General features: G+C 41.7%; 1 long non-coding RNA gene across 4 annotated transcripts in view; it reads left to right on the top strand.

Moving 5' to 3' along the window:
- The first annotated feature begins 6,234 nt into the window (after positions 1 to 6,234).
- The window catches only part of LOC110146222 (uncharacterized), a 57,210-nt gene continuing 37,166 nt past the window's right edge, over positions 6,235 to 26,278 (top strand). For 3 of the 4 annotated variants that reach the window (XR_011485906.1, XR_002316442.2, XR_002316441.2), the window contains exons 1-5: positions 6,235 to 6,460; positions 9,850 to 9,965; positions 16,944 to 17,019; positions 17,875 to 18,020; positions 18,111 to 18,188. This is a non-coding gene — a long non-coding RNA (uncharacterized lncRNA). The remainder of the gene's footprint in view (positions 6,461 to 9,849; positions 9,966 to 16,943; positions 17,020 to 17,874; positions 18,021 to 18,110; positions 18,189 to 26,278) is intronic. The other variant, XR_011485905.1, reaches the window with a different exon arrangement.

Consider the following 26,278-nt stretch of genomic DNA (forward strand, 5'->3'; position numbering starts at 1 on the left):
AGCTCAGGGAAACATAATTGAAAATAGAATCTCTTTAGTATCACTGATCTCTGAAACTCAAGAAATCGACACATAAACTTTTCCCTTCTCTGTCTGCCAGAATGTTTGGTAAAACTATTTTATTCACTAAATGACTTTAGAGTTGCTATAAAAGTAGGAAATTTAGAATACCATAAGATTATATAAAATTTTTATATGCTTAATATTTAAAAAGGCATCAAAGTATACAGAAAGAATAAATAAGCCATAGGTAAGTACTGAACATTTGGCATATTTCTTTTAAGTCTTTTTTCTAACTTTGAGAGTGTGAGTGTAGATATATGTACAATGTATTGAGTAAAATTTGTTAATAAGTACAATAATTTCAAAAGCACAAAATAAAGATTGGCAAAAGAGAAGTAAGGGGGTGGTAACACCTGAGCAAATATAAAAACATACCAAGAAAACCTACAAGAAGTAAACTGTTACTGGCTGACAAATAATTATCATTAATTGTAGTAAGTATGATTATTATAGACAAAGCAAAAGAATTGGTGGAAACATTTCTGAAAATAATGAGGGACATTAATGTAAAATCTGAAAGGATTAGGAAAGGAAAACGATAAGAAGAAATTTTATCTTTAGAGGATACAAGTGAAAGGACAGAACTCAAGTTAAGCTAGAAGATAGTGAGTGAGCTTGGTAGCTGTAGAGAGGAAGACATGATTATAAATTCACCCAGGCCCCAGCTACATCACAGACTGACCTCACAATTAGAATGCAGAGATCCTCTGCCTTGAGTGAAGTAGCTTATCAGAATAAAACAAGAGTGATGACATGAATCAGCCATGGATTTACATGTATTCCCCATCCCGATCCCCATGTAAATCCGTGGCTGATTCATGTCAATGTATGGCAAAAACCACTACAATATTGTAAAGTAATTAGCCTCCAACTAGTAAAAATAAATGGAAAAAAAAATAAAAACTACCATGCAAGAGTTCTTCTCTCTAGACTAATTAAATCAAGATCCGAAATGATTCTCACATGCAACCATATATATATATATATATACCTATAAACAAACAAGAGTGATGAGAACCATGGCAGGGGGAGCCGGGGGACAGAACACAGAGGAGGGCTCTATAATCCAGGGTGTCAGAAATGGCTTCTCACAGGGGGTCATGTGTAGGCCACAGGACTAGTATCCACAGCAACTGGGAGAGCAAAGTGATCAGAGCTCTAACCAGTGTGAAACCTACCTACCTTATCACTGTGGTCAGAGAGCCCCAAGAAGGCAGTCCAAGAGGACAAAGGAGCACACTGTTTCCCAGTTGAAGGTCTTGAGCTGTTGTGGGAGGTCTCAGCTGCATTGGATGTCAGTGGGGACTTCAAAACCATCAAGTGCCGACTCTCCAAATATCTCCAACACACATGTTGATATGACCAAGTTGAATTTATCACTTACCTCTGTAAGCGAGAACCCCCACCTCACAAAGCTTTGCTAGTGTTTTAGGGAGGAAGGAAGTTCCAGTGGATTGTGAAATGAAAGCATGGTTTACAGTTGAGGGTCTTTTAATCTGGGACTTGATTAGGACTGGAGTAGGGACCTTGATGGACTTCCCAGGTAGCGCTAGTGGTAAAGAACCTGCCTGCCAATGCAGGAGACATAAGAGATGGAGTTTGATCCCTGGGTTGGGAAGATCCCCCCTGCAGGAGGGCATGGCAACCCACTCCAGTATTCTTGCCTGGAGAATCCTGTGGGCAGAGGAGCCGGCAGGCTACAGTCCATAGGGTCGCAAAGAGTCAGGCATGACAGAAGCAACTTAGCACGCACAGCAGAGATCATGATACCAAAAGTCTGGGATTGGTGGAAGCTGCAAGGGGAGGATTTTGAGGAGGGGGACTTAAAGAATTTCAGAGTGCAAACTGTTGATGCCTTCCACAGAAAAGTTTATGGATCTTTGGGGAGGATGCTGTAGTGAAGAAACCATTTGCCTGGACAGAGGAGTCCTGGAAAAATCAGTCAGTCAATTTAGTCTCTCAGTCGTGTCCAACTCTTTGCGACCCCATCCTTGTCCATCACCAACTCCAGAAGCTTGCTCAAACTCATGTCCATCGAGTCAGTGATGCCATTCAACCATCTCATCCTCTGTCATCCCCTTCTCCTGCCCTCAATCTTTCCCAGCATCAGGGTCTTTTCCAATGAGTCAGTTCTTTGCATCAGGTGGCCAAAGTATTGGAGCTTCAGCTTCAACATCAGTCCTTCCAATGAATATTCAGGACTGATTTCCTTTAGGATTGACTGGTTTGATCTCCTTGCAGTCCAAGGGACTCTCAAGAATCTTCTCCAACACCACAGTTCAAAAGCATCAATTCTTTGGCGTTCAGCTTTCTTTATGGTCCAACTCTCACATCCATTCATGACTACTGGAAAAACCATAGCTTTGACTTGGACCTTTGTCAGCAAAGTAATGTCTCTGCTTTTTAATATGCTGTCTAGGTTGGTCATAGCTTTCCTTCCAAGGAGCAAACATCTTTTAATTTCATGGCTACAGTCACCATCTGCAGTGATTTTGGAGCCCCCACCCAAATAAAGTCTCTCACTGTTTCCATTGTTTCCCCATCTATTTGCCATGAAGTGATGGGACCAGATGTCATGATCTCCATTTTTGAATGTTGAGTTTTAAGCCAGCTTTTCCACTCTCCTCTTTCACTTTCATCAAGAGGCTCTTTAGTTCCTCTTCACTTTCTGCCATAAGGGTGGTGTCATCTGCATATCTGAGGTTATTGATAGTTCTCCCGGCAATCTTGATTCCAGCTTGTGCTTCATCCAGCCTGGCATTTTGCATGATATACTCTGCATATAAGTTAAATAAACAGGGTGACAATATACAGCCTTAAGGTATTTTTTTCCCCAATTTGGAACCAGTCCATTGTTCCACGTTCATTTCTAACTGTTGCTTATTGACGTGCATACAGATTTCTCAGGAGGTAGGTGAGGAGGTCTGGTATTCCCATTTCTTGAAGAATTTTCCACAGTTTGTTGTGATTCACACAGTCAAAGATTTTGGCATAGTCAATGAAGCAGAAGTAGATGTTTTTCTGGAATTCTCTTGCTTTTTCGATGATCCAATGGATATTGGCAATTTGATCTCTGGTTCCTCTGCCTTTTCTAAATCCAGCTTGAACATCTGGAAGTTCTTCAGTTCACGTACTGTTGAAGCCTAGCTTGGAGAATTTTGAGCATTACTTTGCTAGCGTGTGAGATGAGTGCAATTGTGTGGTAGTTTGAGCATTCTTTGGCATTGCCTTTTTTGGGGATTGGAATGAAAACTGACCTTTTCTAGTCTGTGGTCACTGCTGAGTTTTCCAAATTTGCTGGCATATTGAGTGCAGCACTTTCACAGCATCATCTTCTAGGATTTGAAATAGCTCAGCTGGAATTCCATCACCTCCACTAGCTTTGTTCATAGTGATGCTTCCTAAGGCCCACTTGACTTTGCACTCAGGAATGGTGGGTTCTAGGTGAGTGATCACACCATCGTGGTTATCTGTCATTAAGATCTTTTTTGTACAGTTCTGTGTATTCCTACCACCTCTTCTTAGTATCTTCTGCTTCTGTTAAGTCCATACCGTTTCTTTTATTGTGCCCATTTTTGCGTGAAATGTTCCTTTGGTATCTCTAATTTTCTTGAAGAGATCTCTAGTCTTTCCCCTTCTATTGTTTTCCTCTATTTCTTTTCATTGATCATTGAGGAAGGCTTTCTTATTTCTCTCTTGCTATTCTTTGGAACTCTGCATTCAAATGGATATATCTTTCCTTTTCTCCTTTGTCTTTTGCTTCTCTTCTTTCTCAGCTATTTGTAAGGCCTCCTCAGACAACCATTTTGCTTTTTGCATTTCTTTTTCTTGGGAATGATTTTGATCACAGCCTCCTGTACAATGTTACAAACCTCTGTCCACAGTTCTTTAGGCATGTTATCATCTAATTCCTTGAATCTACTTGTCACTTCCACTGTATAATCATAAGGGATTTGATTTAGGTCATACCTGAATGGTCTAGTGTTTTCCCTACTTTCTTCAATTTAAGTCTGAATTTTGCAATAAGGAGTTCATGATCTGAGCCACAGTCAGCTCCAGGTCTTGTTTTTGCTGACTATATAGAGCTTCTCCATCTTCAGCTGCAAAGAATATAATCAATCTGATTTCGGTATTGACCATCTGGTGATGTCCATGTGTAGAGTCATTTCTTGTGTTGTTGGAAGAGGGTATTTGCTATGACCAGTGCGTTCTCTTGGCAAAACTGTTAGCCTTTGCCCTGCTTCATTTTGTATTCCAAGGCCAAATTTGCCTGTTACTCCAGGTATCTCTTGACTTTCTACTTTTGCATTCCAGTCCCCTATGATGAAAAGGATATCTTTTTTTTTTTTTTTTTTTTTTTTTTGGTGTTAGTTCTAGAAGGTCTTGTAGGTCATTGCGTAACTATGCAATTCAGCTTCTTGGGCATTAGGTGTTGGAGCATAGACTTGGATTACTGTGATATTGAATGGTTTGCCTTGGAAACAAACAGAGATCATTCTGTCATTTTTGAGATTGCACCCAAGTACTGCATTTTGGACTCTTTTGTTGACTATGAGGGCTACTTCATTTCTTCTAAGGGATTCTTGCCCACAGTAGTAGATATAATGGTCATCTGAATTAAATTCGCCCATTCCAGTCCATTTTAGTTCACTGATTCCTAAAATGTCATGTTCACTCTTGCCATCTCCTGTTTGACCACTAGCAATTTACCTTGATTCATGGACCTAACATTCCAGGTTCCTATGCAATATTATTCTTTACAGCATTGGACTTTACTTCTATCACCAGTCACATCCACAGCTTTGCGTTGTTTTCACTTTGGCTCAGCCTCTTCATTCTTTCTGGAGCTATTTCTCCACTCTTCTCCAGTAGCATATTGGGCACCTACCGACCTGGGGAGTTCATCTTTCAGTGTCATATCTTTTTGCCTTTTCATACTGTTCATGGGGTTCTCAAGGCAAGAATACTGAAGTGGTTTGCCATTCCCTTCTCCAGTGGACCACATTTTGTCAGAACTCTCCACCTATGACCCATCCATCTTGGTTGACCCTGAATGGCATGGCTCGTAGTTTCACTGAGTTAGACAAGGCTGTGATCCATGTGATCAGTTTGGTTAGTTTTCTGTGACTGTGGTTTTCATTCTGTCTGCCCTCTGGTGTATAAGGTTAGGAGGTTTGTGGAAGCTTCCTGATGAGAGGAACTTCCTGGAAAGTAATATCAGTGAAGACAGTGGACTAGCAAAGTCACATTTATGTAGCTAATACTGTGTGGTTTAGTTTCTTAGTGTCCAGGCTGAGTGTGGGGATGGACTGTTTTAATTCTCATACACAAAACATTTTATGAATAATTCACCTTAGGTATGCATTTATTTTGTAGTGTCAAGACCCTTTTGTTCCCCTGAATACCGAGGAAAGATGACACCTACTCTTCTTATTAGGTGTTTGCTAAGCCCTGAGATACTAATTAAATAGCTAGCTTTAACAGTTTGCTAAGCCCTTTAGGTGGATTATTTTATTTAATGCTCACAAACACCTTGTGAAGTTGGCACTAATTCATTTTTTCAGACCTTCAAGAAAACACAGCTTCAACAAATCTGCCTTATTAGATTCGTTTTTTTTTTTTTCTGAAGGGATCCAGGTTCAAGATTATTTGGCCATTCTGTCCTCTTTGGGGGCCCTTTTCCCTTCGGGAATTACTGAGGAAGTGATGGAGGCAGCCTCCATCTGCTCCACTTTGGATCTGGGTCACCTCCCCTTGGGATTCCTGGTGGCTCAGATGGTAGAGAATCCGCCTGCAATGCGGGAGACCTGGGTTTGATCCCTGGGTTGGGAAGATCCCCTGGAGGAGGGCATGGCAACCCACTCCAGTATTCTTGCCACGGGGGGATTTCCCATAAACAGTGGAGCCTGGCAGGCTACAGTCCATGGGGTCGCAAAGAGCTGGACACGACTGAGCAACTAAGTAAGCAACGGCAGTAGCATCAGCTCCCTTCAACATCGCGGCTTCACCATGCGGTCGGGTGACCCCTCTCGTTGCAGAGGACCCCGCCTGGGATTTGGCTGCTCTGCAGACCGGAAGCCACCCCAACCCCTCCCGCGCATGCTCCGACCATCTGGTGCCCGCCGCGCCGGTTTTTCTGGTTTCCGGCTACCAGGGGGCGCTAGGACCCAATCGCACGTGCTGGGAGGGGCGGCGGCCAAGCGGTCGGGGAGCCGCGCGTTGGGGCGTGGGGGACCGTGGCTTGGAGCACGGGAGGGCTGCGAGCCTACTCAGGCTGCTTTTCTTCTACCATCACCTTCTCCTTTCGCTGTGCACGGGCCACACGGTGGAACTGCAGCGGTGAAAACGACTGAAGTCGGGGCGCTGTAACCTCCTGGCGACCCTGAGGAGCAGCAGCGTGAGTTTCCCGGGTACCAGGAGGCCCTGGGAGGAGACACCTCATCCTGACTTTGTGGCAGTTTTTGCCATTCCGTAACGCAAAGGAGGGACTTGGTCCCAACCTTTCCCTTAGATCGGAGAGGTGCCCTTCCATCCTCTTGCCCTTGGAGGGATGTGCTCTCCTCTGGAGTATCCCGGGCGGGGGGGGGGGGGGGGGGGGGGGGGGGGGGGGCTGGGCCGGGGGGGGTGGAGTTTGTATACTACACTTGATCTTAGCCAAAAGGCCGAGAAGCGATTGGAGTTTGTATCTTTCAGCTGTTCTGGCAGGACTTCCTAGCCCAGTAAGCATTAACCAAATTGCTAGAAAACCCCCAAACAAACAAAAATCATTAACATTTTCACAGATATGCTAGAATAGAACAATTCACCGTTTATGAATAGGGCTTGAGAGTTGCAAGAAATGAACTTGTTACCTGACTAAGGTTTATTGCTTGGAGTAGGGGTCTAGGCACACTCACACTTAAACTGGCAGGCCACTGATTATCCAGAGTACACACTGGGATCACCCAATCGGAAATGGATTCTACACTTCATCCTGCAGTATTCAGAGATGCTGACTTTGCTGTTTCTGTCAGCACAACCCGAAGCCCCAATTGACAAAAATGCATCCGAAATTTCATTCACCACAATTCTTACCAGGTCTTGCCATGGAGGACAAAAGTTAAATTAGATAAAAACGAAATAATGTAATAGATTAATGGTATAAGAGCCTTATATTTTGCGTACCATTAAATTAACTCATTTTGAGTGTACATTTGTTTTTAGTAAACTTTAGTAATTGTCACCACAGTCCAGTTTTAGAGCATTTTTATCACCCCACCCCACCCCCTAAATTCACAAAAGACTATTTGTAGTTGATCTCTCCTCCCACCTCTAGTCCTGAGCAACCATGTAAACTGTCTTCTGTCTCTGTAGTTGCTTTTTCTGAACAGTTCATGTGCATGGAATCATACAATATGTAGTCTTTTGTGACTGACTTCTTTTACTTAACATGTTTTTCAGGTTCATCCATGTTGTAACATATATCAGTACCTCATTGCTTTTTATGGCTGAATAGTATTCCATGGTATGGATATGCCACATTTGTTACCCATCTATTGGCTGAAGGACACTTATTTCCACTTTTTGGTTATCATGAATAACCCTGTTGTGAACGCCTGTGACGACATATGTTTTCAGTTCTCTTAATTTCACTGCTCTTCTCTGGTGCTGCCATATCACCCTTAGCAGACCCTTGTTATAACACTTAAGACACTGCCAAGTAAGCTTGGGTTCATTTTCTGTCTCTCCTCTAGAGAGGGCAAGGACCATGTTCACTTGTTCCCTGGTCTAGGAGTGGTATGTGTGGATCATAAGATAACTGCATGTTTAACTTCTTTAGGAATTTCTAGACTTTTCTAAAGTGGCTGCCATTTAATATTCCCATTGCTAAATGTATGAAGGTTCCAATTTCTCCACATCCTCACCAACACTTGTTTTGTCTTGTTGTCAGTATCTCATTGTGATGTTAATTCGACTAGACTGGTAGTTGGTTTAGCTAGTTTCACTTCACTCTAATGAATACCTGTTTTAATATTTTAATGTAGAAGCTGAAATGAATAATATATGGTCACTCTTTGCAAGGAGCTAATATATAGCTCCTTCAGGGAGACAGGTAGAGAAACAGATAATTACAGTTACAGTGTGTTAAGGTGCTCTGAAGGACTTGAGCACGGGGTGCTGTGGGGAGCAGAAGAAACCTAACCTAGGCTGGGGAGAGGATGGAGGAAAGTATTATTTTTTTTAATTGAAATATAGTTGATTTACAATATTGTGTTAGTTTCAGGTATACAGCAAAGTGATTCAGTTATATACATATGTTTTCAGATTCTTTTCTTTGTAGGTATTGAATACATACAAGATATTGGATATAGTTCCCTGCATTGTACAATAAGTCCTTGTTGTTTATCTGTTTGATGTATAGTAGTGTGTATCTGTTAACCCCAAGTTCAACCATAATGAAACAAAGTGTAGTTCGTCAATTCCATTTTTTTCATTAGTAGACCATATTACAAAACCATGTAATCAATTATTATTATATTTTGGGTTTCATCACTGAAAAACTATGGAAATTTGTTTTTTTCTGTTGTTATATAAGTACCTACATAATATTCTCGATTTTGCTTCTTGGCCCATATAGCCTAAAATATTTACTATCCGACCTTCACAGAAAAAGTTTGCCAACTCCTGGTTTAGTAGAATAAACAGACATAGAAAGTAGTTGACATGTACTTGTTGGCTGACCTTGGGAAGTCACTTTACTTCTCTGGCCTTGATTTTTATTATCTATAAAATAGAGATAAAGGGTGATGGGTGGATGAGATAAGCTCTAGGGTGAAAAACCCCCCATCCCCTAAATTTTTATAAATGATTTAGTTATGCAAATATTTGAGATACTACTGTATTCTAAGAACTGTTAAGAGGTGTTGAGGATACAGCAGGAAACAATATTCTTGTCCTGAAAAAGGATACTATTCTAAATGAAAGGAGATTTAGGTTGCAATGTATGATCTGAGATTGGATCTTTAATTTAAACAGACTAGCTTTATATAGAATTTTGGGGGAAAGTAGGCAAATATAAGTATGGATGGGTCTTAGATGAGATGAAAACTTTTTTTTTTTAAGTGTTTTGACTACTCTTCATGGCATGTGGGATCTTAGGTTCACTGCAGTGGAAGCTTCTTAACATGGAATGGTAAAGGTTGGTAATTGAGAAAAAGCAGTTATAGAGTTACAAAGCATTATGTACATGCATTATGTCATTTTGGTAGAAAATACATATATATATTATATATACTTAGAAAAAGATCTGAAAGGATATATACTTAGCTGTTAATAGTGACAATTTCTGGGTGATAGAAAGTTTGTTATTTTTATTTTAAATTTTTAATTGGAAGATAATTGTTTACAATATTGTATTGGTTTCTGCCATACATCAATATGAATCAGCCATAGGTATACATATGTCCCCACCCTCCTGAACTTCCCATCCCACCCACTCAGCACCAGTTTGAGCTTCTTGCATCATACAGCAAATTCCCACTGGCTATCTGTTTTACATATGGTAATATATATGTTTCAATGCTACTCTCTCAATTCATCCCACCTTCTCCTTCCCCCACTGTGTCCACAAGTCTGTTCTTGTTTCTAATCTTTTTATTTTCTAACTTTCCACAATGAACAAATATACACTGCTTTTGTAAAAATAAAAGATTCTTTCTAATTTAAAACATAATCTCTCTTCATGGTGCTTACCTGCTAGTGCCCCTTTAAGTATTAATATTGCCAAATCTGTCATTTTTTTCCTAGGGAAACACAAGTAAGAATGGAGAGTGCTCTTCTCCCCAGAAGCTAACAAAGCGTCAAGTCTTTCTCTGCGAAATGGCTGTAGAATGTAAACTGAGGCTCCTGGCATTTCCCTACTGGTAAGTAGAGCTTTCTTATACCTGGGGCTTTAAAATGGGGTGGGATTATGTAGGATTGGAGAAGGAAATGGCAACCCACTCCAGTATTCATGCCTGGAAAATCCCATGGACCGAGGAGCCTGGGGGCTGCAGTCCATGGGGTCGCAAAGAGTCAGACACGACTGAGCGACTTTACTTTCACTTTCTGTAGGATTGCTGGCATTAAAAAAGAAGGCTTAGTAAGGCCAATGTTGACTGTATTCAGCTAAGCACCATGCCTAATCTGATAGTGGATACAGGTTTATCTCCTCCAGCAATGGACACATCAGGATACTGAAGCCGGATGTGATCAAGCATTTGAATCATGTAACTCCTACTCCTTTTATTCTAGGCCAGGGATCCATAGACCCTGACAGCTATTTCTGTAACACTTTACTTACTGCAACACTTTACATATTGTCTATCACTGCTTGTGCCTCACCATGCTGGAGTTGAGTAGTTGTGACAGATGTAAGTATATGACCCACAAAATAAAAAAATTTACCATCTGGCCCTTTAAAAAAGAACAAGTTTATGGATCCCTGTTCTAGGCTCACAAGAAAACTGTCTTAGTAGATGAGTCTGTGAAGGAGAGAATGCCCATTTTACAGTTAAATGAATACATTGATGTTCTAATTTATAAACTTCAATCTCTTCTAAGCTTTATTAGCATGTGTCAGTATTCCCAGTTTCAGATGACTCTAGATTACTCATTAGATTGGATTTCTTTTTTTTTTCAAATTGAAATATAGCTGACATGAAATATTATGTTAGTTTCAGTTGTACTATATAGTGATTTGATACTTGTATGACTTATGGAATGATCGCCATGGTTAAGTCTAGTAACCATCTGTTCCCATACAGTTATTATGAATTATGAACCATATTCCTTATACTGTATATTACATTCATGTGACTTATTTAATAACTGGAGGTTTGCACCTCTTTATTCCCTTCATCTATTTTGCTTCCACCACCCTCCTCCCTTCTGGTAGCTACCCTTTTGTTTTCTGTATCTTTGAGTCTGTTTTCATTTTGTTTGTTTTTTAAGATTCTACGTATGAGTGAGAGCTTACAGTATTTGTCTTTTTCTGTCTGACTTATTTCACTTAGCATAATATTCTCCAGGCTCATTCACATTGCTGCAAATGGTAGAACTTTTATAGTTGAGTAATATTCCATCGTGTGTGTGTGTGTGTGTGTGTATACCACATCTTCTTTATCCATTCATGTATCAATGGACTCTTTAGCTTGCTTCCATATCTTGGCTATTGTATTAATACTGCTGCAGTGAAAATTGGGGTATGTATATCTTTTCAAATTAGTGTTTTGTTTTCATCATATAAATACTCAGAAGTGAATTCCTGGGCCATATGGCAGTTCTCCTGGTAGTTTTTTAGGTACTCCCCACCAAATGCTTATTCATTATTAAGGCCAAGCTAGTAACTTCACTGTGGAGAAACCCGGCAGACACCACCTTAACCAAATGATCAATTAAGATTAATAGTTATGGAACAAACTGATATCATGTGCCTCTTGATAGGATGCACTGAAAAGGACACAGTGTCACATCTATAGTATTCCTGCCAAAACAAATGGTCTAAATTGGGTCACGATGAACCATCAGAGAAACCCAAAATTGAAACAGCCAGTATTTTTCAAAAGTGTCATGGTAATGAAAGACCAAAAAACAAACAAACAAAAAGACTGGGGAACTATGCCAAATTAAAGGAGCTGAAAGGGACAGGGGTGATCCTAGACCAGAAAAAGGACATTATTGGGGCAATTGGAGGAAACTGAATACAGTCTATCGATTAGATAATTGTGTTGTATGAATGTTAATTTCTTGATTTATATTAATAGTATTATTCTGTGATTATGGCAGATGTTAACATTTGGAGAATCTGGGTAAAAGATATGTGAGGATTCTTTGGGCTATTTTGCAACTGTTTTTTGATTTCTGTAGTTTCCAAAGGAGAAGGTGAAAGTGAAATGGGAGTCATTTACCACACCCCCGAATAGCCGTAGGTGATCTGACTGCAGTGTGCAGTGTGGCTTGTAGGGGAGCCAGAGTTTAAGTGGGGGATCAGTCAGGAGACAGTGGCAGTTGACCAGGAGAAAGATGATGATGGCTCAGATGAGGGGATGGCAGTGGAGATCGAGAAGGGTGGATAGATTCAGGATACTTGGCATCTCCACTGGAAGGACATTGAGCAGGAAGGAATAAAAGGGAGGACCATCTCCTTTGAAAAGGATGTTCTCTGGGCATTATCTTCAGATAAAATATAGAACAGAAGAGACCCTGCATGTCTATATGGGTTCTTTTTGTTGCTGTTGTTAGTTTTCTGGATTCTAAATTCTTGAGCATGGAAACTATATTTTATCTTTTTTTTCTCTATGGTTTTCAATAGTGTTCCTCTCATCCAAGGGAAAACTAGGAAAGAAGCTTTCTTTGGTTCCCTCCTGTGTTTGCTTCTGACAAGGACTTTTTTTTTTTCCCAATTATTTTTATTAGTTGGAGGCTAATTACTTTACAATATTGTAGTGGTTTTTGCCATACATTGACATGAATCAGCCATGGATTTACATGTGTTTCCCATCCTGAACCTCCCCATCCCATCCCTCTGGGTCATCCCAGTGCACCAGCCCCGAGCACTTGTCTCATGCATCCAACCTGGACTGGCGATCTGTTTCATCACTTGATAATATACATGTTTCGATGCTGTTCTCTCAGATCATCCCACCCTCGCCTTCTCCCATAGAGTCCAAAAGTCTGTTCTATACATCTGTGTCTTTCTGTCTTGCATATAGGGTTATCATTACCATCTTTCTAAATTCCATATATATGCGTTAGTATACTGTATTGGTGTTTTTCTTTCTGGCTTACTTCACTCTGTATAATGGGCTCCAGTTTCATCCACCTCATTAGAACTGATTCAAATGAGTTCTTTTTAATGGCTGAGTAATATTCCATTGTGTATATGTACCACAGCTTTCTTATCCATTCGTCTGCTGATGGGCATCTAGGTTGCTTCCATGTCCTGGCTATTATAAACAGTGCTGCGATGAACATTGGGGTACACGTGTCTCTTTCAGATCTGGTTTCCTTGGTGTGTATGCCCAGGAATGGGATTGCTGGGTCATATGGCAGTTCTTTTTTTTTTTTTTTTTTTTCAACATTTTTTTTTCATTTATACTTTTTTTATTAGTTGGAGGCTAATTACTTTACAATATTGTAGTGGTTTTTGCCATACATTGACATGAATCAGCCATGGATTTACATGTGTTCCCCATCCTGATCCCCCCTCCCACCTCCCTCCCCATCCCATCCCTCTGGGTCTTCCCAGTGCACCAGCCCTGAGCACTTGTCTCATGCATCCAACCTGGGCTGGTGGTCTGTTTCACCCTTGATAGTATACTTGTTTCAATGCTATTCTCTCAGAACATCCCACCCTCGCCTTCTCCCACAGAGTCCCAAAGTCTGTTCTGTACATCTGTGTCTTTTTCTGTTTTGCATATTGGGTTATCATTACCATCTTTTTAAATTCCATATATATGTGTTAGTATACTGTATTGGTCTTTATCTTTCTGGCTTACTTCACTCTGTATAATGGGCTCCAGTTTCATCCATCTCATTAGAACTGATTCAAATGAATTCTTTTTAATGGCTAAGTAATATTCCATTGTGTATATGTACCATAGCTTCCTTATCCATTCGTCTGCTGATGGGCATCTAGGTTGCTTCCATGTCCTGGCAATTATAAACAGTGCTGCAATGAACATTGGGGTGCACGTGTCTCTTTCAGATCTAGTTTCCTTGGTGTGTATGCCCAGGAGTGGTATTGCTGGGTCATATGGCAGTTCTATTTCCAGTTTTTTAAGGAATCTCCACACTGTTCTCCATAGTGGCTATACTAGTTTGCATTCCCACCAACAGTGTAAGAGGGTTCCCTTTTCTCCACACCCTCTCCAGAATTTATTGCTTGTAGACTTTCAGATGGCAGCCATCCTGACTGGCGTGTAATGGTACCTCGTTGTGGTTTTGATTTGCATTTCTCTGATAATGAGTGATGTTGAGCATCTTTTCATGTCTTTGTTAGCCATCTGTATGTCTTCTTTGGATTAATGTCTGTTTAGTTCTTTGACCCATTTTTTGATTGGGTCATTTATTTTTCTGGAATTGAGCTTCAGGAGTTGCTTGTATATTTTTGAGATTAATCCTTTGTCTGTTGCTTCGTTTGCTATTATTTTCTCCCATTCTGAAGGCTGTCTTTTCACCTTGCTTATAGTTTCCTTTGTTGTGCAAAAGCTTTTAAGTTTCATTAGGTCCCATTTGTTTATTTTTGCTTTTATTTCCAATATTCTGGGAGGTGGGTCATAGAGGATCTTGCTGTGATTCATGTCGGAGAGTGTTTTGCCTATGTTCTCCTCTAGGAGTTTTATAGTTTCTGGTCTTACATTTAGATCTTTAATCCATTTTGAGCTTATTTTTGTGTATGGTGTTAGAAAGTGTTCTAGTTTCATTCTTTTACAGGTGGTTGACCAGTTTTCCCAGCACCACTTGTTAAAGAGGTTGTCTTTTTTCCATTGTATATTCTTGCCTTCTTTGTCGAAGATAAGGTGTCCATAGGTATGTGGATTTATCTCTGGGTTTTCTATTTTGTTCCATTGATCTATATTTCTGTCTTTGTGCCAGTACCATACTGTCTTGATGACTGTGGCTTTGTAGTAGTCTGAAGTCAGGCAGGTTGATTCCTCCAGTTCCATTCTTCTTTCTCAAGATTGCTTTGGCTATTCGAGGTTTTTTGTATTTCCATACAAATTGTGAAATTATTTGTTCTAGTTCTGCCCATCAGCAGACGAATGGATGAGGAAGCTGTGGTACATATACACCATGGAATATTACTCAGCCATTAAAAAGAATTCATTTGAATCAGTTCTAATGAGATGGATGAAACTGGAGCCCATTATACAAAGCGAAGTAAGCCAGAAAGATAAAGACCATTACAGTATACTAACACATATATATGGACTTTAGAAAGATGGTAACGATAACCCTATATGCAAAACAGAAAAAGAGACTCAGATGTATGGAACAGACTTGTGGACTCTGGGAGAAGGCGAGGGTGGGATGTTTCAGGAGAACAGCATTGAAACATGTATATTATCTAGGGTGAAACGGATAACCAGCTCAGGTTGGGTACATGAGACAAGTGCTCGGGCCTGGTGCACTGGGAAGACCCAGAGGGATCGGGTGGAGAGGGAGGTGGGAGGGGGGACTGGGATGGGGAGTACATGTAAATCCATGGCTAATTCATATCAATGTATAGCAAAAACTACTGTAATGATGTAAAGTAATTAGCCTCCAACTAATAAAAATTAAAAAAAAAAAAAAAAAAAGAATACCGTTGGTAGCTTGATAGGGATTGCATTGAATCTATAGATTGCTTTGGGTAGTATACTCATTTTCACAATATTGATTCTTCCAATCCATGAACACGGTATATTTCTCCATCTGTTTGTGTCCTCTTTGATTTCTTTCATCAGTGTTTTATAGTTTTCTATGTATAGGTATTTTGTTTCTTTAGGTAGATATACTCCTAAGTATTTTATTCTTTTTGTTGCAGTGGTGAATGGTATTGTTTCCTTAATTTCTCTTTCTGTTTTCTCATTGTTAGTGTATAGGAATACAAGGGATTTCTGTGTGTTAATTTTATATCCTGCAACTTTACTATATTCGTTGATTAGCTCTAGTAATTTTCTGGTAGAGTCTTTAGGGTTTTCTATGTAGAGGATCATGTCATCTGCAAACAGTGAGAGTTTCACTTCTTCTTTTCCTATCTGGATTCCTTTTATTTCTTTTTCTGCTCTGATTGCTGTGGCCAACACTTCCAAAACTATGTTGAATAGTAGTGGTGAGAGTACTCAAACTCTTCCAGAAAATTTCAGAAGAAGGTAAACTTCCAAACTCATTCTATCAGGCCACCATCACCCTCATTTCAAAACCAGACAAAGATGCCACAAAAAAGAAAACTGCAGGCCAATATCACTGATGAACATAGATGCAAACATCCTTAACAAAATTCTAGCAAACAGAATCCAACAACATATTAAAAAAATCATACATCATGACCAAGTGGGCTTTATCCTAGGAATGCAAGGATTCTTTAATATCTGCAAATCAATCAATGTAATACACCACATTAACAAACTGAAAGATAAAAACCATATGATTATCTCAATAGATGCAGAAAAAGCCTTTGACAAAATTCAACATCCATTTATGATAAAAACTCTCCAGAAAGCAGAATAGAAGGAACATACCTCAACATAATAAAAGCTATATATGGCAAACCCACAGCAAACATTACCCTCAATGGTGAAAAATTGAAAGCGTTTCCCGTAAAATCTGACAAGGACTTTACTCTTGGGAATCCCTCTCTGCTCCTTTTTTAAACTTAGGACTATATCTTTGTTTTCAATGAATTTATTTATTTATTTATGGCTGTGCTGGGTCTTCGTTGCTGCTTTTCTGTAGTTGCAGTGAGGTGCTGGCTACTCTCTAGTTGTGGTGCATGGGCTTCTCATTGAGGTGGCTTCTCTTGTTGTGGAGCGTGGGCTCTAGGGCATGCAGGCTTCACTAGTTGTGGCTCCTTGGCTCTAGAGCCCAGGCTCAGTATGTGGTGCACAAGCTTACCTGTTTTATGGCATGTAGGATCTTCCTGGGCCAGGGATCGATCCCGTGTCTCCTGCATTGCCAGGCGGATTCTTTACCGCCAAGCCACCAGGGAAACCCTCTCTCTGCTTTTTTTATGAAAGAGTTTGAATTCTGTGTTCTCACTCAAACTGTGACCTTTACAGAGCCCCATTGGTTAGTTTGGGTTTCCCCGTGATGTGCCTTTTCCTACATTTAGGTCTTAACCTGGAATACACTCAATAAAATTTTGTCTGTTTTTCAAGGCTGAGTTCAAGAACCACCCACTCTGAGTTGTCTTCCTGGATTTTCTCAGCCCAAAGTAATCCTTCTTTTTCTGAGGTAAGTCATAAATCTTGTTGTTGTTTAGTTGCTAAGTCATGTCCAACTCTTTGTGACCCCATGGACTGCAGCATGCCAGGCCTCCCTGTCCCTCACCACCATCTCCTGGAGTTTGCCCAAGTTCATGTCCATTGAATCGGTGATGCCATCCAACCATCTCATCCTCTGTCACCCCCTTCTCCCTGCCCTCAATCTTCCCCAGCATCAGGGTCTTTTCCAGTGAGTCAGCTCTTCACATCAGGTGGCCAAAGTATTAGAGCTTCAGCTTCAGCATCAGTCCTTCCAATGAATATTCAGGGTTGATTTCCTTTAGGATTGACTGGTTTGATCTCCTTGCTGTCCAAGGGATTCTCATAGCTCTTAGTTTATTTGTTTTATTTAGACCCCATTCACTGTTTTACAGTCATACTCATTGCTTTGTGCTTATTTGGCTTTGTTTGTTTTGGGCCATGCCACGGCATGTGGGATCTTAGTTCCCCTGCCAGGGAAGTCTCTGTACTTGTTCATATTCATGCCTTATATCCTCTACCTGATTTTAAATTCCTTGAGGGAAGGTACTTAGGTTGTTCAGCTTTAAATGAATAATTTTCTTTCTCATCATCAGATACAAAAGAGGTTCAACAGTGAGGTAAGTTGATAAATTCCCCAGTGTACTTGGAATCTAATCTTAAGTTTCTCGTGTTTCTAGTGAGGACTTTTCCTGTGAAATACTAGAGTCATTTCCTTTGTCCCCAGCAATCTCCTTTGTAACTTAAAGCCTGTTTTCTATGATTTTCTTTGCCATAGTGTTGATGGAGCTACTTCCACCAGGGGGAGCTCCTTACTCTATCTAGGTCAATTTCTTTTTCTTTATAGAGGCAAAGGAAAGGAGACTTCATCAGGCAAAATACTGAAGCAATGGGAATACAAACAATAGGAAGTAGGAACTTGGGACTTGCGACTTGATTTTGTTCCAGCACCTGTTGACCCAAATGCCATTTCACTTGTCATATTGGGTTTTGGTATGATTCCGGCCCATGTGTAAAGATTTTCCTCTCCCCAGTCATTTATTTCATCTACAGATATATATTAATCATGTACTTTCTGTCAAGTATTGTAGATGCTGAGCTTCGTCTGTGAACAAAACCTACCGAGTCTCTGACCTCATGGAACTCGTGAGGTGGAATCAGGTGGGTAACACATAATATGTAAGATAGATAGATACAAAGATGGGGATGAGTGCTAAAGGGGAAAAACAATGCAAGGTCTAATAGGCCATTGTAAGAACTTTGATTTTTACTATAAATGAGATGGGAAGCATTGGGGAGTTTTGAGTGGGAATGGTGTGATCTGACATGTTTTAAAAGGATCACTATTGTTTTCTATATAATACATTATATATAAGAGGATAAGCTTGGGCCAGACTGGTAACAGTGAAATTTGGGAGAAGTTGCTGGATTTGGGGGTGCATCTTGAAGTTGAATTTGCTGGCAGATCAGATGTGGGATGTGAAAGAGGAATCAAGGAAAACAGAGTCACCATGTTGCATAACACCAATAGCATTGTCTAAAATGTGGCTGGTGCTCTCTGGAGTGATATAACACAGTGTTTCTGTTTGAGACAATGCCAAGATTTTCATCCTGAGCAGCCGAAATGATGGAGTTACCACTAACTGCAGTGGTAAAGACTGTGGGAAAAACAGGGTTGGGAGTGTAAAAGAAGTTAAATTGAGGATGTGTTGAATTTGAGATGCCAGTCAGACATCTAAGTGGAGTTGATGAGTGAGCTGTGGGGTACAAGAGCATGGCACTCACAGGTGTGGTTAGGGCAGGAGATAAATGTTCTGAAGTCACAGATGTCTAGATAGTATTTCAAGCTCTGAGATGGATGAAATCTCCAGGAGTGAGGATAGTTAAGAGGAGGGGACCACGGACCCTACCCTCGGGTACTCTGACAGCCAGAGATTAGTAGGATGATGATGAGGAACCGGCAAAGGAGACTGACAAGGAGTGGCCAGTAAGGTGGAAGGAAAACCAGAAGAATGTGGTGCACCCGAAGCCTCGTGAAGAAGGTGCTTCCAGGAAGAGGGGATGATCAACTGTGATAAGTGCTTCTGGTTGGCCAGGCAAGGTGAGAGCCCAGAATATTCTATGGACTCTCACAACATAGAGGCCCCTAGTGACCTGGATAAAAGCCTTTTCAGTGGACGAAAGCTTGTTGGGAGTGGGGCCAAGGAAGAAGGGGAGGAGAAAAATTGTACATGGGGAATATAGACAAATATTTTGAAGAATTTTGCTGTCAAGAAGAGGAGAGAGATGAGGCAGTAACTGGTACGGTGTGTGGGAGGGTCAAGAGAAAGTATCAGAATAGGAGAAAATAGAGTCCAGAAATAAACCCACACACCTATGGTCAATTAATCTACAACAAAGGAGGCAAGAAAATATGCTGGGGAAAAAACAGTTTCTTCAGCAAGTGGTGCTGGGAAAGCTGGCCAGCTACATGCAGAATCAATGAAGTCAGAACACACCCTCACACCACACACAAAAATAAACTCACGGTGGGAGGAATAATGAAACGTTTGCCCCAGGAGTACTCACCAGTCGTTGGAGTTCACTAGTCCTTAGTCACATACGTTTCTGGTAATTCTCAGAGAAGAAAGGTGTTGAGGGAGGGAAAATTGCCAGCAGGTTTGACTGGAACAAGCTCTAAGGAAACCCGTGGACAGCCTTTAATAAAACTGGACTGAGAACCTCCACAGTTAGGAAAGGGGAGAGTATCTCCACGTGTGGAAACAAACAGTTGGGGTCATGAGCTATAGCTGGCCCCCTGATCTATTGGGTGATTCTAGCCTCCTGTGCCAACCTTGGCGGATCTGGCCTCCATTATACTGAAGACAGCCTGTACATCTACCTCCAGAAACATTATCTATTATTATTTACAGAAGGGAGAGGAAAATAAATTCTTGTAGATGCTGTGAACATGACAAAACCCCAGGTGGGGTGTGAACCAAGTAGGAAAACTGACATAAAAATTCAGGTCACAGTACCACAGTATCACTAATACCTTTGACTGTGTGGATCACGACAAACTGTGGAAAATTCTTCAAGAGATGGGAATACCAGACTACCTACCTGCCTCCTGAGAAATCTGTATGCAGGTCAAGAAGTAACAGTTAGAATTGGACATGGAACAACAGACTGGTTCCAGATTGGGAAAGGAGTACATCAAGGCTGTATATTGTCACCCTACTTATTTAACTTATATGCAGAGTACATCATGCAAAATGCCAGGCTGGATGAAGCACAAGCTGGAATCAAGATTGCTGAGAGAAATAGCAATCACCTCAGATACACAGATGATGTTACCGTTACGGCAGAAAGCGAAGAAGAACTAAAGAGCAAAGAGCTTCTTGATGAAAGTGAAAGAGGATAGTGAAAAAGTTGGCTTAAAACTCAACATTCAGAAAACTAAGATCATGGCATCCAGTCCCATCACTTCATGGCAAATAGATGGGGAAACAATGGAAACAGTGAGAGACTTTATTTTCTTGGGCTCCAAAATCACTGCAGATGGTGACTGCAGCCATGAAATTAAAAGACGCTTGCTCCTTGGAAGAAAAGCTATGACCAACCTAGACAGCATATTAAAAAGCAGAGACATTACCAACAAAGGTCCATCTAGTCAAAGCTATGGTTTTTCCAGTAGTCATGTATGGATGTAAGAGTTGGACTATAAAGAAAGCTGAGAGCCAAAGAATTGATGCTTTTGAACTGTGGTGTTGGAGAAGACTCTTGAGAGTCCCTTGGACTGCAAGGAGATCCAACCAGTCAATCCTAAAGGAGATCAGTCCTGAATATTCATTGGAAGGACTAATGCTGAAGCTGAAACTCCAATACTTTGGCCACCTGATGCGAAGAACTGACTCATTGGAAAAGACCCTGATGCTGGGAAAGATTGAAGGCGAGAGGAGAAGGGGACGACAGAGGATGAGATGGTTGGATGGCATCACTGACTTGATGGACGTGAGTTTGAGTAGGCTCCGGGAGTTGGTGATGGACAGGGAAGCCTGGCGTGCTGCAGTCTGTGGGGTCACAACGAGTCAGACACGACTGAGCGACTAAACTGACCACTAATGATGTCCTTATTCCTTGGCCAGAAGTGGACTTGGCAGCAGAACCCCATGTCTAGCTGGGCTCAATTCTTAGCTGTGTATACTAGGAGTGATGGCTTTGAGAACACGTACAAGTTTCACTGATCACCAGTCACCATGTTCTTTTTTTGTATTTGAACTTGTTTCCCAGTCTCATGTCTTCAAGGCCCAGCTCAAGTGTCACTTGTTCTGCAGAACCTTCTGTGAGCCCCATCTCAGGCAAAATGCATCATTTCCTTCCCTGAGTTTCCAGACCACTTTTTCTCTCTCTCTCTTCTCACATCTGTAACACTGAGGTGTGTGTGGCTGTGAATGGAAGAGATGGCAGAGTACAGTGGATAAGAACACAGGCTTTGGAGCAAGGATGCTTGGGTTTATATGTATAATATATATAAATATATATATATGTATACATTATAATGTGTGTATATATATATATATATATATTTGGCTGTACCAAGTCTTAGTTGCAGCACATGAGATCTTTAGTTGCGGCATGTGGGATCTAGTTTCCTGACCAGGGATTGAACTCAGGCCCCCTGCATTGCGGAGCATGGAGTCTTAGCCACTGGACCACCAGGGAAGTCCTGGCTGTATCTCCTTGTGCCTCAGTTTCTCCTCTGTCTCATCTGAATAGAATAGTAGTAAGATGAAAGAAGTTAATACATGTGAAGTACTTAGAACAGTGCCCAGTGTGTAGTAAGTGCTCAGTAAGCTTTAAAAAATATTTTTATGGGAGTAGAGTTGATTTACAATGTGGTGTTACTTTTAGGTGTACAGTAGTATAAGCTTTTGTTATTTGTCTCTCTTCTCCTTGAGGAATAAGACCGTGCCCTTTTGTTAGCACTGGGATTGGCACAGAGTGCTAGGTGCTTAATATATATTTGGGTGACTCAAGAGGTTTCTAAATCAAATCCAAGTTCGCATTTAACAGTTTCATATGTGTATGTCCCTTTCATTAGCTCACTTATTTATTGCTGTGTACCACTCTGTGTAGTGGTTAAAAATGAAGGTTCTAGAACCTGATGCCCTGGTCTGTGTTGTTGCTTAGTCACTTACTAGCTTGTTAGCCTCTATTGCCTCAGATTCCTCATCTGGAAAATGAGAAAAAAATATAGGAAGTTAAATAGTTACTGAACATTCAAGTGTTAACTATATCTATTTCTAATCTTATTAATTAAGTGACTTAATATACACCTCTGATGTTCTATGGACTGTGTTGGACAGTAGAGTTTCAGAAATGAATAAGGCTTGGTTCCTGCTCTAAGAAAACCCCTCTGCTAGGGAAGGCAGCAAGTCAGTAGGTATAGAGCCTAGCAGAAGAAGGGAGCAACTTTTTGAGAGGGACCAGTGAGGGGAAAAGGGAGGGTCATAAGGTTTTTTTAGGGTTTTCCCTGGTGGCTTAGTGGCACAGAATCTGCCAGCAATGCAGGAGATGCAGATGTGGATTTCATCCCTGGGTCGGGAAGATCCTCTGGAGTAGGAAATGGCAACAAACTCCAGTATTCTTGCCTGGAGAATCCCATGGACGGAGGAGCCTAGTGGGCTGCAGTCCATAGGGTAGCAAAGAGTCAGACATGACTGAGTGAATGAGCACTCATGCAAGGCTTTTTGGAGCAAGTACATCCTGAGCTTTGAATCTATGGGTTGCGGATCCTGGAATAAGAATGTCAAATAGGTATCAAAATCCTTTTTGTGGTTCATTGGAAATGAATTTTAGAACAGACGTCTCTCAACGATTTCCTGAATAAGACCCCTTCATGAGAGGTCCCACCCTCTATTTTGAAACTGAGAGAAACTGTTCTGGGCCAACAACAACGCATCGTCAGGCCAACCTAAGTGCCCCAAAAATGGTTTTGAACAGTTTTCCTTGAGCAAAACTCCTCTTTCCTTTTGTCGTTAAGCCAGAGAGCCGTCACGGGCAGAGGAGTACATTCCACGGGCCTCTGTCCTGCCCTCCCCCTCCCTCCCAGTGGATTTTCTGAAAAGGTTGGCACTCTCTTCCCTTTGTCACCCCCACCATCAGGTGACAGGCAAAGCAGAGAGAAGCATGTTTTCTAAGAAATGGCCAGGACCCTGTTCTCACTCACACCTCTCATAGAGACCTCTCCAAGATGGTGGGATGGGGCTATAGTAACATTTTTGAGATCAAAGACAGGGTAGGGGTAGATGAAAATGTTGGTCTTTTGTCTCTTAGAAAACCAATAAAGCCAGTGACGCTTGTCTATATTCCCCGAGTAGTTCATAAGAACAATAGAATTCAGAGTTCCTGGTGTTCCTCTAGAGCTGATTTTGGCAAGTGATAAGCAGCTTATAAAAGGGCTTATTATTGAGTAGAGCTTTGGCTGCCTGACTTTTAAGGTTGGTTATTTATTTTGCATGTTGTATAACAGGAGCGTTGGGCAATGCTCAGAAGAGGCCTTCTGGGTCAGGGAGTAAGGGCTTCTCTGTCTCCTCTTGCCAGAAGCAGATTCCAGTGCAGAGTATGAACCCAAGCCATGGCTTTCCTGCAACCTCTAATCACCAGACAGGCCTTCTCCTTAGGGGTTGAACATTTCCATCAAGTCCCAGCCCCAGAAAAATAGATGTGTGTATAATTTCTCCAACTCACACTGATAACGTGACCTGCCTTTGAAAGACATGTTTTTAAAGACACACTGTGGTCATTTGCAACAGACAGTCATATACAGGGTCCCTGGCATCTCAGTAGGTAGATGCTCTGAAAGATAGGACTTTGAAGAGCGCCCAGCCCAAATTGTCCCCAGTCTTTTTGGTTCAAACATTAAAGCATGTACCTCCTATCTCTTGCTGGCCTTACTGGTTCCCTGAGAAAGATCCAGACATTTTAGAGACAGTGAATGAAGGAAGTTCTTCTTTCTCCTGTTCTAAACTTTAGGAAACTGAGCCAAGGCTCTCAAGAAACTGCGATGGTCTTGATAGAGGAAAACTTAGTCGTGGCTCTTTTTTTCACTTTTCTCTTGTTTGATTTTTATGGGAACCTGAATTTATGAGGATGTTGTGTTTGTAGAGGCTATAAGCCAGCGTTTGTGTCTGGTCATATTAGTACAATGGGAGACAGCAGGAGGTTATAGGTGCCTGGGCAGAGGTTTCATGAGCTATTGAACGAGTTGTAGATGCTTTATGATATTTTGAAGACACATGTCTTGGGAGAGGTGGCCTTTACACTTGAAGTTACTGTTTCAGGATGAACCCTCCCTTCTCAGAGACAGGTTTTGCTGAAGAAAGCCTTAGAAAGCATGTGAGAAACAGTCATCCTCATAGAGTTTATGAGTGTGACTAGGTTAATTCTGTGCACTGAAGTCTCCAGCATCGGGGATGGCCCACTGCTTTGGCTCCTGAATTAGTCAGGATAAGCTAGATTCTGCAGGGACCCGTGCTGAGTCGTTCAGTCATATCTGACTCTTTGTGACCCCATGGAGTGTAGCCCACCAGGCTCCTCTATCCATGGGATTCTCCAGGCAAGAATACTGGAGTGGGTGGTCATGCCTTCTCCAGGGGATCTTCCCAATCCGGGGATCAAACCCTAATCTCCTGCATCTCCTGCATTGGCAGGCGGACTGTTTACCACTGAGCCACCTGAAAGCACCAGACTTTGATGCAGTAACAAATAAGCAACACATATGTTGCTCACATAAATAATTTGATGCAGACTGGTTGGCTCTCTTTAATCTTGTAGTAGTGCCATCCGGCACACATGACCTCCAAGGGCACTGTGGCAGAGGAAAAGACAGCTGGAAGCCCACAGGCCTTAATTGCCTCACCCCGCCATTGACACATCACTTCTGCACATATTTCAGTGGCAGGAACTCATCACCTTTCCCAGTCTAATGCCAGGGTCATGTAGAAGCATACCTGGTCTGTCTGGTGGCTGTGGAGAGTCTCTCCTACATCCTCTGGGGACCAACTGACCCTTAACTTCACACCCCACTCTCAGGGAATGTATGAGTGATGTTGATTTCCTAATTCTGCAGACACCAAACCAGCTCTCTAACCTGACAGAGAGCGCTAGTTTTAGCTAATGAGAGGACACAGGACAGGCAGTGCTTACCTGTTTGTCTGCTGCAGTCCTTTTCCTCGTCCTCCCTCAATTTGTTCACCATGAAGCTCACATCCTCCTTCTGCTTCTGTCTTAAGACTCACACTCGTGTGAATGTAAGAATGGCTCCCAGCTCAGACACCTTCATCACTCTGGTCCCAGGTTCCAGGTCTGACTGGAGCTATGGGAGTGTTAGGTGAGAAAGTGGAAGAGCTGCTCTTTCCGAAGTTCTCACAAAGTTGGGCAGGCAGTCCCTGTCTCTAATGGTCCTCAGGCCCCAGAGTTGAGGCACCATGAATTAATCTACAGCAAACTCTCTGACGAGATTGAGGGAACAGAGTTCCCCAGTGTCCATGAGTATCACTGAGAGAGGGGCCTTACTCCCCTCCCAATGCTGAGTTCTCTGTAGTTATGGTTGCCCTTCTCCCAGGAGGAGGATGACTAGTGGAGCCATTTCCAGATTTCTCTCCAGAAGTTAAGACCAAATTCCCAGAAGGGACCTGAGAGCTAAAAAGTGGTTGGCTGCTCCCGACCTGACTTATCTTGCATAGCTGAACCATAACCACTAGAGTATATTAGAGTGTGTGTGTGTGTGTGTGTGTGTGTGTGTAAAAATCAATCCTGTGGTGCTTGGTGACTTTGGGTGCCCAGCCCTTGGAACAGTTTGCTTCTTTTTTTGTTGTTTTCCCTTGGAATCTCAGGTACAAGCAAACTAAGGAAATAATCGACTCTTCTTGCCTTTAGTGTCTTCCAGAGGAGAGGGGTGGCTGGGGTCAGTGTGGACCAAATCCAAGGAGTGTACATCTGCCAGAGTTGCAGCCCATCTTCCTTGTTTCTGGCATGTGTATCTCTGCAGGATGAGCCCTAGACCTGATGTAAGTTATCCACAGGGTAGCTGGGTAGATGACCTGGTTGGCTTCAAAGGGTAGGAGGGGCAGCAATGTAACAAGGCAGGGGTTGGCATGGCTGTATCTGAAAGAGAGTCATGATGATGAGTTTTTCCTTTCTTTCCTTTGGCTTCATTGTGATATTCTGCGTGGGTCCTGTTAGTTTGAATCTGGGCGAGACTCGCC

This window comes from Odocoileus virginianus, unplaced genomic scaffold, assembly GCF_023699985.2.
Source record: "Odocoileus virginianus isolate 20LAN1187 ecotype Illinois unplaced genomic scaffold, Ovbor_1.2 Unplaced_Scaffold_1, whole genome shotgun sequence".
Taxonomy (NCBI): domain Eukaryota; kingdom Metazoa; phylum Chordata; class Mammalia; order Artiodactyla; family Cervidae; genus Odocoileus; species Odocoileus virginianus.